The sequence below is a fragment of the Camellia sinensis genome, unplaced genomic scaffold (genome assembly GCF_055761805.1).
Source record: "Camellia sinensis isolate YWXY unplaced genomic scaffold, ASM5576180v1 Unanchor2, whole genome shotgun sequence".
Taxonomy (NCBI): Eukaryota; Viridiplantae; Streptophyta; class Magnoliopsida; order Ericales; family Theaceae; genus Camellia; species Camellia sinensis.
The window spans coordinates 21,119,597-21,129,560 of record NW_028129079.1 but is presented as its reverse complement, the minus strand read 5'-3'; the positions used below and the strand labels follow the sequence as shown (position 1 = coordinate 21,129,560).

Genomic DNA, 9,964 nt, shown 5'->3' with positions numbered 1-9,964 from the left:
TCTGTTATTGTGTACTTCTGTTATTTGTTTTTGGACTCCTAGTGACAGTAAAATTTTACTTTGATTGACTGTAAAATTTTACTATCAATTCATTACAGTTTGAATATGTTGTTATGCAAGTATGGTGATCGTACCATTGTATTCAAGGTTGTGTCAAACTGCACGTTGAAGAACTTAACTGATTTCTTAAGTTGTAAATTGAAGAAGTTTGACAATAGTGGTTGCATACTGTTATCGTACTGTTTATCTAGAAATTCGCAATGCATGATTGATGATGATTCTGATTTTCAGAATCTGTTATCGCTTGTTTATCCCCTTGGTGTTGACAGGGTTGATGTGACTATTATTGAAATGGACATTTCAAATGAAAAACATGGGGCTACAAAATTGGGTAAGGCGAATGGATCCAACATTATTGATGATGAATTGGATTTACTTCCTATGTTTTGTTGCCATAAAGAAAGGACTTTTGTTGTCTTCTGGATATGTGAATGAAATTGCTCATGTAGGTCAAAGATTTGTTAGAGGTGCAAAGGATTTCTGGACTGCATTATGTAAATATGCCATTGAGATATGATTTGAGTTTGTGTATGTAAAGAATGACAAGTGTGGGGTCGCTACTGTGTGTTCAATAACAGACATTTTTACTATATTGATGAATGGTTGTCTATCCAAATTTATGATTTGCTTTGTGGTTGAATTTGACATTTTAATATATATTTTTTTTCATGTGGTTGTACTAGTTTCATGTAAAAAAACTTATAATGGAGTCTGTTAACATGAAGATTTTGAGTAAAATTCTAGTTTTAAAAATAGTAAACATTACATTTCTTAACATGAAAGTAAAATTTTACTCCCATTCAGAATAAATTGTTACTGTATTTCAGAGTAAAATTTATTTTTACTCTGAATTAAAAGTAAAATTTTACTATGTTGGAGTTTGTTTAATAGGAGTGAAATTCTAGTTTAAAAGATAGTAAAACATTAGTTTTCTTAACATGAAAGTAAAATTTTACTGTATTTCAGAGTAAAATTTACTCTGAATTGAAAGTAAAATTTTACTGTGTTGTTGAATGCTTGTCTATGCAGTTTCTGATTTGTTTTCTGAATTGAAAGTAAAATTTTACTCTATTGCAAAGTAAAATTTTACTTTAAAGTATGTGAGTCCTATAAGAAAACGTTTTCAACCTGTACCAAAATTTACAACAATAAACAAAGTCCCTACTGCTCATAAAACAATCTTTGTGCAAAAATAATGTAACACCACCACTACATATATTATCAAGAGACACAAAATATGAATTGTATCATTGTATTCTATCCATAACAATGTTCTACAACAATGTTCCATCCTAATCCATAACAAGTATAACACGTATCATTGTTACTCTTTTAGCACTTTTTCACCTACATTTACTCTTTCAGCATTCTTTCATTTACAAAAAAGCAAAATTACATTCAACATTCACATCAGATACAAAAAAGTAATTCTCAAAAGTCGTCCACATTGCCGTCCATGAGGTCTTATTACTTGGCTATTTTTCTTTTGAGGTTGATTTGTTCCCCACTCCATGCCTTTGAAGAATCATTCAAAAATTAATGCACTATTGATGCTTGAAAATTGTTAATTTCATTATCTTCCATAGACTTTGCAATAGGCTCATCTCTTATGATCCGACGTATGATATAGCATACAATAATTCCATAATCAACACTGTTAATAGAAATCAAAATCTTGTTAGATTTACTCAAATTTGAAAATCATAAAGCTTACCATTTCTAACATATAAACAAAGAATATTCATGAAGCCAAAGAAAAAAAAGAGTAGGAAAAAATGCACAAACATTGTAATGAAACAGTAAATTTTACTGTGCAAATAAAATTTTACTCTGCTTAGAAGTAAAATATTACTCTCATTGAAAGTAAAATTTTACCCTGATTGATTAGCAGTTTTATTTGTAACATAAGTCAATAAAGCAGCAAACAAGCAGGCAAGCATCTACACTATCACTTACTTTCGAAATTAATGCAATTAAACCACATAAAAGCAACAAGAAAAGTAAAATCGAAATTAACCAAACACACCAAATTGCATCAAAATCGACCGTTTATAGGGCTTCAATTTAGGTCAAAAGCAACAAAAGAGGAAATGAATATCGAACAAACTCGTATTATAATCCATACATTGTAATAAAAAAAAAAAATTATCCATTATTTCCAACACAAAACAGAGATAAAATCCATTCATCTGACATTTAAGCAAATTAAAACATCACAATGCCAAAAAAAAAGAGCATACAAAGAGCATAAGAGAACAAACTTTATTTTTCATTAACCAGAGTAAAATTTTACTGTTATGAAAACAGAGTACATACTAGATAAAGAAATTATAATCGAATTTTACTTTAGATCTATGAACAAACAAACAAAAAACTCTCGATTTTTTATTGTAATATATCAATTTATCATTTTTTTGACATATATGAGGTCATTTTATTTCAGATCTGAAGTTATTGATCTCAAACACGAATTCATAGATAGCAAGTCTAAGATGGTAATGGATTTCAATGGACAATTTCAAGATTTCAATTTTATGAGATGGATCGAAGATGGAGATCAAAAGGGTTTAGAGTTTAGAAAGAGAGAAAATAAAGTGAAGAGATATAGGATACCACTAATGTGGAGATAAAAAAGAAGATAAGTGGTTCAACGAGGTTTTCAGATTATATAGAAGGGTATTTTAGCCTTTTCACCATACTTTTTCATTTGAGGGACTTTTGAAACCATTATTTTATTCTGTGAATTTCACACAAAAAGGTCCCATAGAAGGGGCTTTTCACCAAAAATCCCTTTTTTTAATTGGGCCCAGTTGCTTTGATTTCGGGTTCAACTGTTTGTTGTTTTGAAACCAAAAATATTCTTTAAGATTTGTTTGGATATGAGCTATATTATATGGATTCGGGCGCGAGTGTGTATCCAAGCGTCAGACAATTTAAATCTTAAGATCTTAGGATAATTATGCAAAATTAGATGAGATGTTGCAAATTATGTAGGAATATATTAGAAATTAAATAGGATTCAGAAAAATTATAAAATTTTTATATCTAATTCATGTGAGAGGCTAAACGTATTACTTTATTAGCAAATGTGAGTTTTTTCTTCGTCATATATTATAAAAAATTAAAGGATCCAAGTGTCTAAATTAGGTCCGAGTGTCTAAAAATTGGAGACCGAATAGAGACAGTTCGCTTCTTCCACTGCTACAAACGTGGAGTTGATCGTGTTTTTGTGGATCACCCAATGTTCCTGGAAAAGGTTTATGTCTGTCCTCAATCAACTGTTCTCGTATTTTAGGGGTGAACTATATATACTTTAGCTGTAATAGCCAGCTTGATCTTAGTTCTGATGCTTGAATTTCTGAACTTTCAAAGGTTTGGGGTAAAACTGGATCTAAGATCTATATGGGATTACCAGGACAACCAAATTCGATTTAGTATATTGTGCCAAGTAAGTTATTTGATGCAACCTGTAGTTTCAAGCCCGTAATTCCATGAATGATTTTCATTCTTTGAACACTTGATTCAAAATAAAAAAGTGCAGTTGTTTTGTCGTAACTTCCTACTATATTATATATGGAAAATGATTGTCAAGCAGAAATTTTATACTGAAAACTCACTAAAAATGCTGTGGCAGTGAAATTTTTTGAAATTATAAACCACAATGCTTGGTAGGAAAATATATATATATATATATATATTTGTATATCATTGCTCATTATATATTAGAGAAGCAATCGGTCGATGGGTTGTCAAGGCAAAAGGTTGGCATTGTGCTCCAAATTTACATGGTTTTGCATTCAACACGAGTCAATCATCCATGTTCTTGTTTGTTTTACATAATGACCACCTGTGGTATATCATTGTTTTATTTCCTCTTACTGCCTACTCAAGATTTTTGTTAGCCTACGCCTGATCATGTATGCAGTTCTGCACTATTGCTTATATAGTATATAGCTGGCATTCATTTATTATGTTGAACTCAGGCTGCTTTGAAGGCACCAAGGATTTTGAATCTAAACAACAATAAATATTTCTGTGGACCTTATGGTATGTTCCATTCTCAAAGTTTGTACCTTTATTTATCTATTTATTTTGCATTCTATTATAAATGGTGTAACATATTTGTCTCGTACAAATGCAGGGGAGGATGTTGTCTTCATTGCCAATGATTGGCACACTGCTCTTCTCCCATGTTATCTGAAGACCAAGTACAAACCTATGGGGATCTACAAGAATGCCAGAGTAAGATTGCTCAATTACGTCGTTAAGAATTTCAGGCAAAGAATAAAATTAAAACAAAAGAATTTTAGCCAAATGACAAGGACTATTTGTTGGGATTTAACACTAGTACTAACAAATGATGGCAGATTGTTTTCTGCATCCATAACATTGCCTACCAAGGGAGATTTCCTTTTGCAGACTTCTCTCTTCTCAATTTTCCGGAACAATTTAAGGGCTCTTTTGATTTTATTGATGGGTATGTATGCAGATTTGAGATGTCTTAACATCGGGTAACTCTTGATAACTCTTGGTCTTCATTCTTCTGATTTCTCTCAAAAGTAATTATAATTCCAGCTAAATTCCATCCGTTAAATTTCTCCCCTATTTATGTGATCACTTATGCATAAAAATCTTCTTATTAGTGCTTCTTGGTATGTGATAAAATCTTATTGTTAGTGCTTCTTCAAGTACTGTTTATAAGTATTGGGTACAAATTTTTTAATTTGTGTTTATTTTGGTGAATCTGATTGCAGTTTATGTTTTGATGCAGGCATGTAAACCAATGAAGACTACAAATTTAATGTTAAGACATGATTTTTGGATATATGTTAGTTTGTGGTTAATATTAAGACATGATTTTTGGATATATGTTAGTTTGTGGTTAATGTTAAGACATGATTTTTGAATTTTGGATATGTTAATTTTGTGGGTAATGGTGATTGGATATTAATTGAATGAGAAAGTGAATTAATGCTTTATTACAGGTATTTTTTTAGTTCAATCAAATAAAAATTAGCACAATTTCAAAAAAAAAAAAAAAAAGGGGTATATGACGGCGTTTCTACAAATGCCTTTTAAACCCTACTGCCTAATGGTCCTCCTCACCGCACGAGCGGCCATAGGCAGAATGCAAAATCTCATTTTTTTCTCTTGCCCGCACGTGCGGCCATGACCTCCGCACGTGCGGCCGAGCCCCTGTTTTGGCAGTCCGAAACTCACACAAAACTCATCTTTGCAAACACATAAAAAGGTTCAAATTAGATGAATTTAACACAAGAATAAGGCTCTAAATCACGCAAAAATCAATCACCGATCTACTTTGGTCCTTACTTACTTTGAATTCATAATCACAACCAACCATAATTCTTTCCAAAGTTCTAATTATTTTGGGTTCACTTATACACATATATACATAGCTATTTAATTTTATGATCCAACCACCTAAATGAGTGTTTACATGAAATTAACAAGGAAACAAGGTGTAATTTCTTCATATAACTCAAATTAGGTTCCAAAACAACCATATGGCAAGCATAACTTTCCAATTAGACAATCAATACTTACAAAACTTCAAGCATCAACCCTAGCTCTTCCAAATGAAAGGCATGCTTACTCAAATCCAAGAAAGAGCTTAATTCAAGATGAAGTTTACATACCTTGGTTCAAATCTCTACCAATCCTCCCAATTTCCCTAATTTCCACCCTAGGTGAATCTCTCATTTCCTTCTCTAACTCTTCTTTTCCTACTCTCCCAGGAGATATTTTGAAGAAGAATTACCAAGTCAAATGTTAAAAAGAACATAGATATATATAAAAAGTGAATAGGACAAAAATCAATCGTTTAATCATCCCAAATTGAAATTTCACAGAAACGCTTATTATTACTTAAAAATTATGCTGATCTCAAATGTAAAGTCAATTTCAGATAATTAAGCCTCTAGGGCTTCCAATTTCTAATTCAAACATTATAATTGTGACAGATTGTTCTTTTAGTAGACAGATATGAATCCGTAACCATAAGTCTCGCTTAAGTAAATTTAATTTCACATGAAATTTCACCATAAATGTTTAAATGCTCAGAATAAGGGACTGAAAATATACCAGAAACACATGCGAGGGTCGGGTTATTACAGAACTTGTTCTAAAGTAGGCAATGCTACCAAGTTGTGTAGGCTTTTGTTAGTGTAGTCAATTTGTATGTATGTTGTGGTCACTAACCGGGGTTTTGAAGGGGTTTTGGCATAGAATGGTTAGTGTATATTTTGTATCTATGAAGGTCACAGTTGGGTTTTGAATGGACCTAGAACAGTAGTACAGCTCAGTCGATATATGTTTTGAAAAGTGCCTATGAAGTTCCATTGAGTTTCTGGAACTAGTTGTAATTAAATTTTCAGTTATTCCTTGGATCCACTTAAATGGATACTCCAGTTTAAGATGGTTTCTTGGTTATGCATAGCCTTATTTGTTTCATTCTCTTTTTGAGGGCATACCTTTTTCCGTTAATTATAGGGATAGCGTCTTGGTTTTCTATCCTTTTTGCTTCCAGAAGTCGAGATATCTTCCATGAATGTTTTGTATGTTTCTCATACTCCAGAGGATAACAATCAGATTCTTGATTGAATGCAATATGGAGATTACAATATATGTATATGTAGAGAGAGAATGTATATGTAGAATGTCTGCAATTGTTGATGCGACTGGAATGAAGCAGCATTTACATCAAGTTAAAATTATAATCTGAAGAGTCTGGTTGGATTGGGTGGCCGTTAACATAGTGAAATGGCAAAACAGAATTTACATAGCTGATCCTACTTGATTGAATAAAACATCATACTTTGAGGTTTTCTTAACCAAATTCATGTTTCGATTATACAAATTTGTTATGAATGTATTTTCTAAGCTTATGTTGTTTTGCGAAAGTGTGTTTTTAAAATTCGACTTTAGACTGAGAATTGTGTTCAATACCAAACCATTGAACGAGACAATCTTTTGAAATCAATAATTAACCATGACAGCACTGCTCCCATAATAGGTAAGTGTCGCTTTATGCTATTTTCTTGTATTTTTTTTAAAAATATTTTTACAACGGAACAAAAGAAAAGTATTATGGTTAATTGGCAATCATGAATGTGGAGTGAAGTTTAGGGAGGTGTTTGATGTTCTTCAACACCCACCAAGAGAGGGTCAAGGATTCTCAAGATTCTCCTAATTTTATTTATTTATTTAATTATGTATATATATATATATATATATTTTTCAATTTTTCAATGTTAAAATCCTTGTAGTGATTAGATAATTAAAAAATTTGATGTATGATAATTTCAAAATGTCAAAGAAGCAGAACAAAACTATGTTGAAAGTACAAAGTCAAAACTCTGGCAATTTTTTTATATATCAGCAATACAAAAGCAAAAGAAGAAAACTTCAAAACAAACACTACTTGTTAATAACAAGAGTCCTCCATATCTATTACTCGTGTGTGAGAGAAAGATAAAGAGAAAGAGAAAGAATAAGAATGGGGTTTGCTAAGGTGGTCCTCACAGTATTTGTTCTATACGCTGCCGCCATTACACCACCAATTCATTCATTTAACTGCACCACTTCCACCACCACCACCACCACCTCCTGCAATGGCCTCGTCGGCTACATTTCCCCCAACTCCACCAATCTTTCTTCAATCACATCACTCTTCAGCATCATATATTTGTGGATTTCGTTTTTTGTCTCTTCTATTTGACAAAATCCACAAATATTTTTATAATAAAGTAGATTAATGTCAATAGTAACTTTTTAGTACATTGGAGAGGAGGTAAGGTTTTAACGAGGTAGACTGATTTTTATTATGGGATTAACCTAATATTCATTTTTTTTTTAATTTTTTAATTTTGAGAACAAAGATCATGAGTTATACATGAGCAAAATTTAAAAAAAAAGAAGAGACTACTCTGTTTGTTTCTAAAACTTTTGTATTAATTACATAGACTGTTTATTATGAACGTGTTGTAAGTTAATTAAGCTAATCACTTTTGTGTTTGATCACTAGTCCCATGCCTTTTCATGAAATTTGTTAGTGTGTATATATATAGTTATATATTGTATTATATATAGATATATATTAGTTGATTGGTTTACCTTCCATATTTAGTGTAGGATTGATTCACCTTCCAATTTAGTGTATATATTCTCCTCCTATGTATATATATATGTATATATATGAGTTATTGTACTTGGTTAAATACATAATAAAATATATAGAGCTTGTTCTCTCTCTCTCTCTCTCTCTCTCTCTCTCTCTCTCTCTTTCTCTCTCTCTCTCTTTGTGTGTTCATCACTGACGTCAGCCTTTCAGTGTTGACATCAGCCTTTAGCTGCTTCCATCAACCGCTTCCGTCAGCTGTCGCTCCACGCCAGTCGCCTAACCAAGCCGCTGACTTTCGCCTAACGTTAGCCCTTTTACTACGCCTCCCTTGCTAACACACGCTGCGTCATCTTCACTATCGTGCTTCGTGCCTTTGATCCATACCGTGCGCTGTGCCTTGCTAACGCCAACCCTCTACTGCGGGTTGACGTCAGCCCTAGTTTGGGCCAGCTCCTCTTTTGGGCCTTTTTATCTATTTCTGGGTTCCTCTCTATTTTGGCCTTCCCAACTCACTGGTACGCTCTATTTTTTCTAGTTTTGCCTCTATTGTGCTATTTTCTATTTTTGCCTTGATTCCAGACCATCATGGATCGCTCTGAGTCTGCTCATCCAATTTTTGTCATTCTTGATGGTTCTAATTATGTTCTGTGGGCCCAAGCCTTGTCTGGATTTCACAAAGGCAAGAAATTATGGCGCATTATTACTGGGGATGTGTCTAAACCAACAAAGGGGGTTGAGGAAACTGCAGCCAAATTTGCCGATCGTTTCGAAGAATGGGACAGTAAAAATTATCAGATCATCACTTGGTTCCGAAATACCTCTGTCACTTCTATTAACCTTCAATTCGGTCGCTTTCAACTTGACTCGGTTTCTACCCCTGCTAAAGATATTTGGGGCTTTCTCAAACAACAATATCAAATTACTAGTCTTGCACATCAGTATCAGCTTCAGAGTCACCTCCATTGCATGTGGCAGGAGCCTAGTCAGTCTATTAATGATTTTTTGTCTCAAATATATTCTGTTTGGGATTAGCTTGCTCTTTTTGAACCTACCTAGCCTTATCCTGAAGATGTTGCTCTATTTCTTGAATATCGCAATCAGCAGTGGTTAGTTCAGTTTCTCATGGCTCTCACCTCTCATTTTGAGCCGATACGTGCATCTCTCCTGCATCGCACTCCCTTGCCTTCTCTTGAGCAAGCTATATCCGAGCTTCTATCTAAGGAGACTCGTCTTGGTCTCTCATCCACTTCACATATGGACTCAGTTCTGCCCACTCCTCAGTTACAGAGATCCTCTTCTCTCCCACATACTCCTTAGTGCATTTATTGTCAAAATCGCGGGCTCCTTTTTGCTCATCTTCTGGTTCATTGTTCAGTCAGGCTTTGCTGTTATTGTAACAAAACTACCCCAGGTCATCTCCAGCAAGATTGTTTTCGTAACCCATCACACCCATTCTCTACTGGAGCATCCTCTTATGGATCTCACTCTCAGGGACGGTCCCATCATTTCGGGAATCAGTCTCAGTCTATGCCTGCTCGTCGCGCTGCTGTTGCTGCTGCTGCTTTTGAGGACTTTTCATTTTCTAACCCTTTGGATCCTTCCATCATGGTCTTCTCCCAGATGGATGTTGAAACCCTAATTAAAAAGTTTCTCTTTACCTCTAGTACACCTCTTTCTACTACCTTTTCTGTCACCTCAGGTACATCTCCCTGGTATTTTGACTCTGTCTGTTGTAACCATATGACTTCTGACTCTACTATTTTT

General features: G+C 33.6%; 1 pseudogene; it reads left to right on the top strand.

The window, feature by feature from the left end:
- Positions 1–105: 105 nt before the first annotated feature.
- On the top strand, positions 106–4,847 carry LOC145815475 (granule-bound starch synthase 1, chloroplastic/amyloplastic-like; annotated as a pseudogene).
- The last annotated feature ends 5,117 nt before the right edge of the window (positions 4,848–9,964 follow it).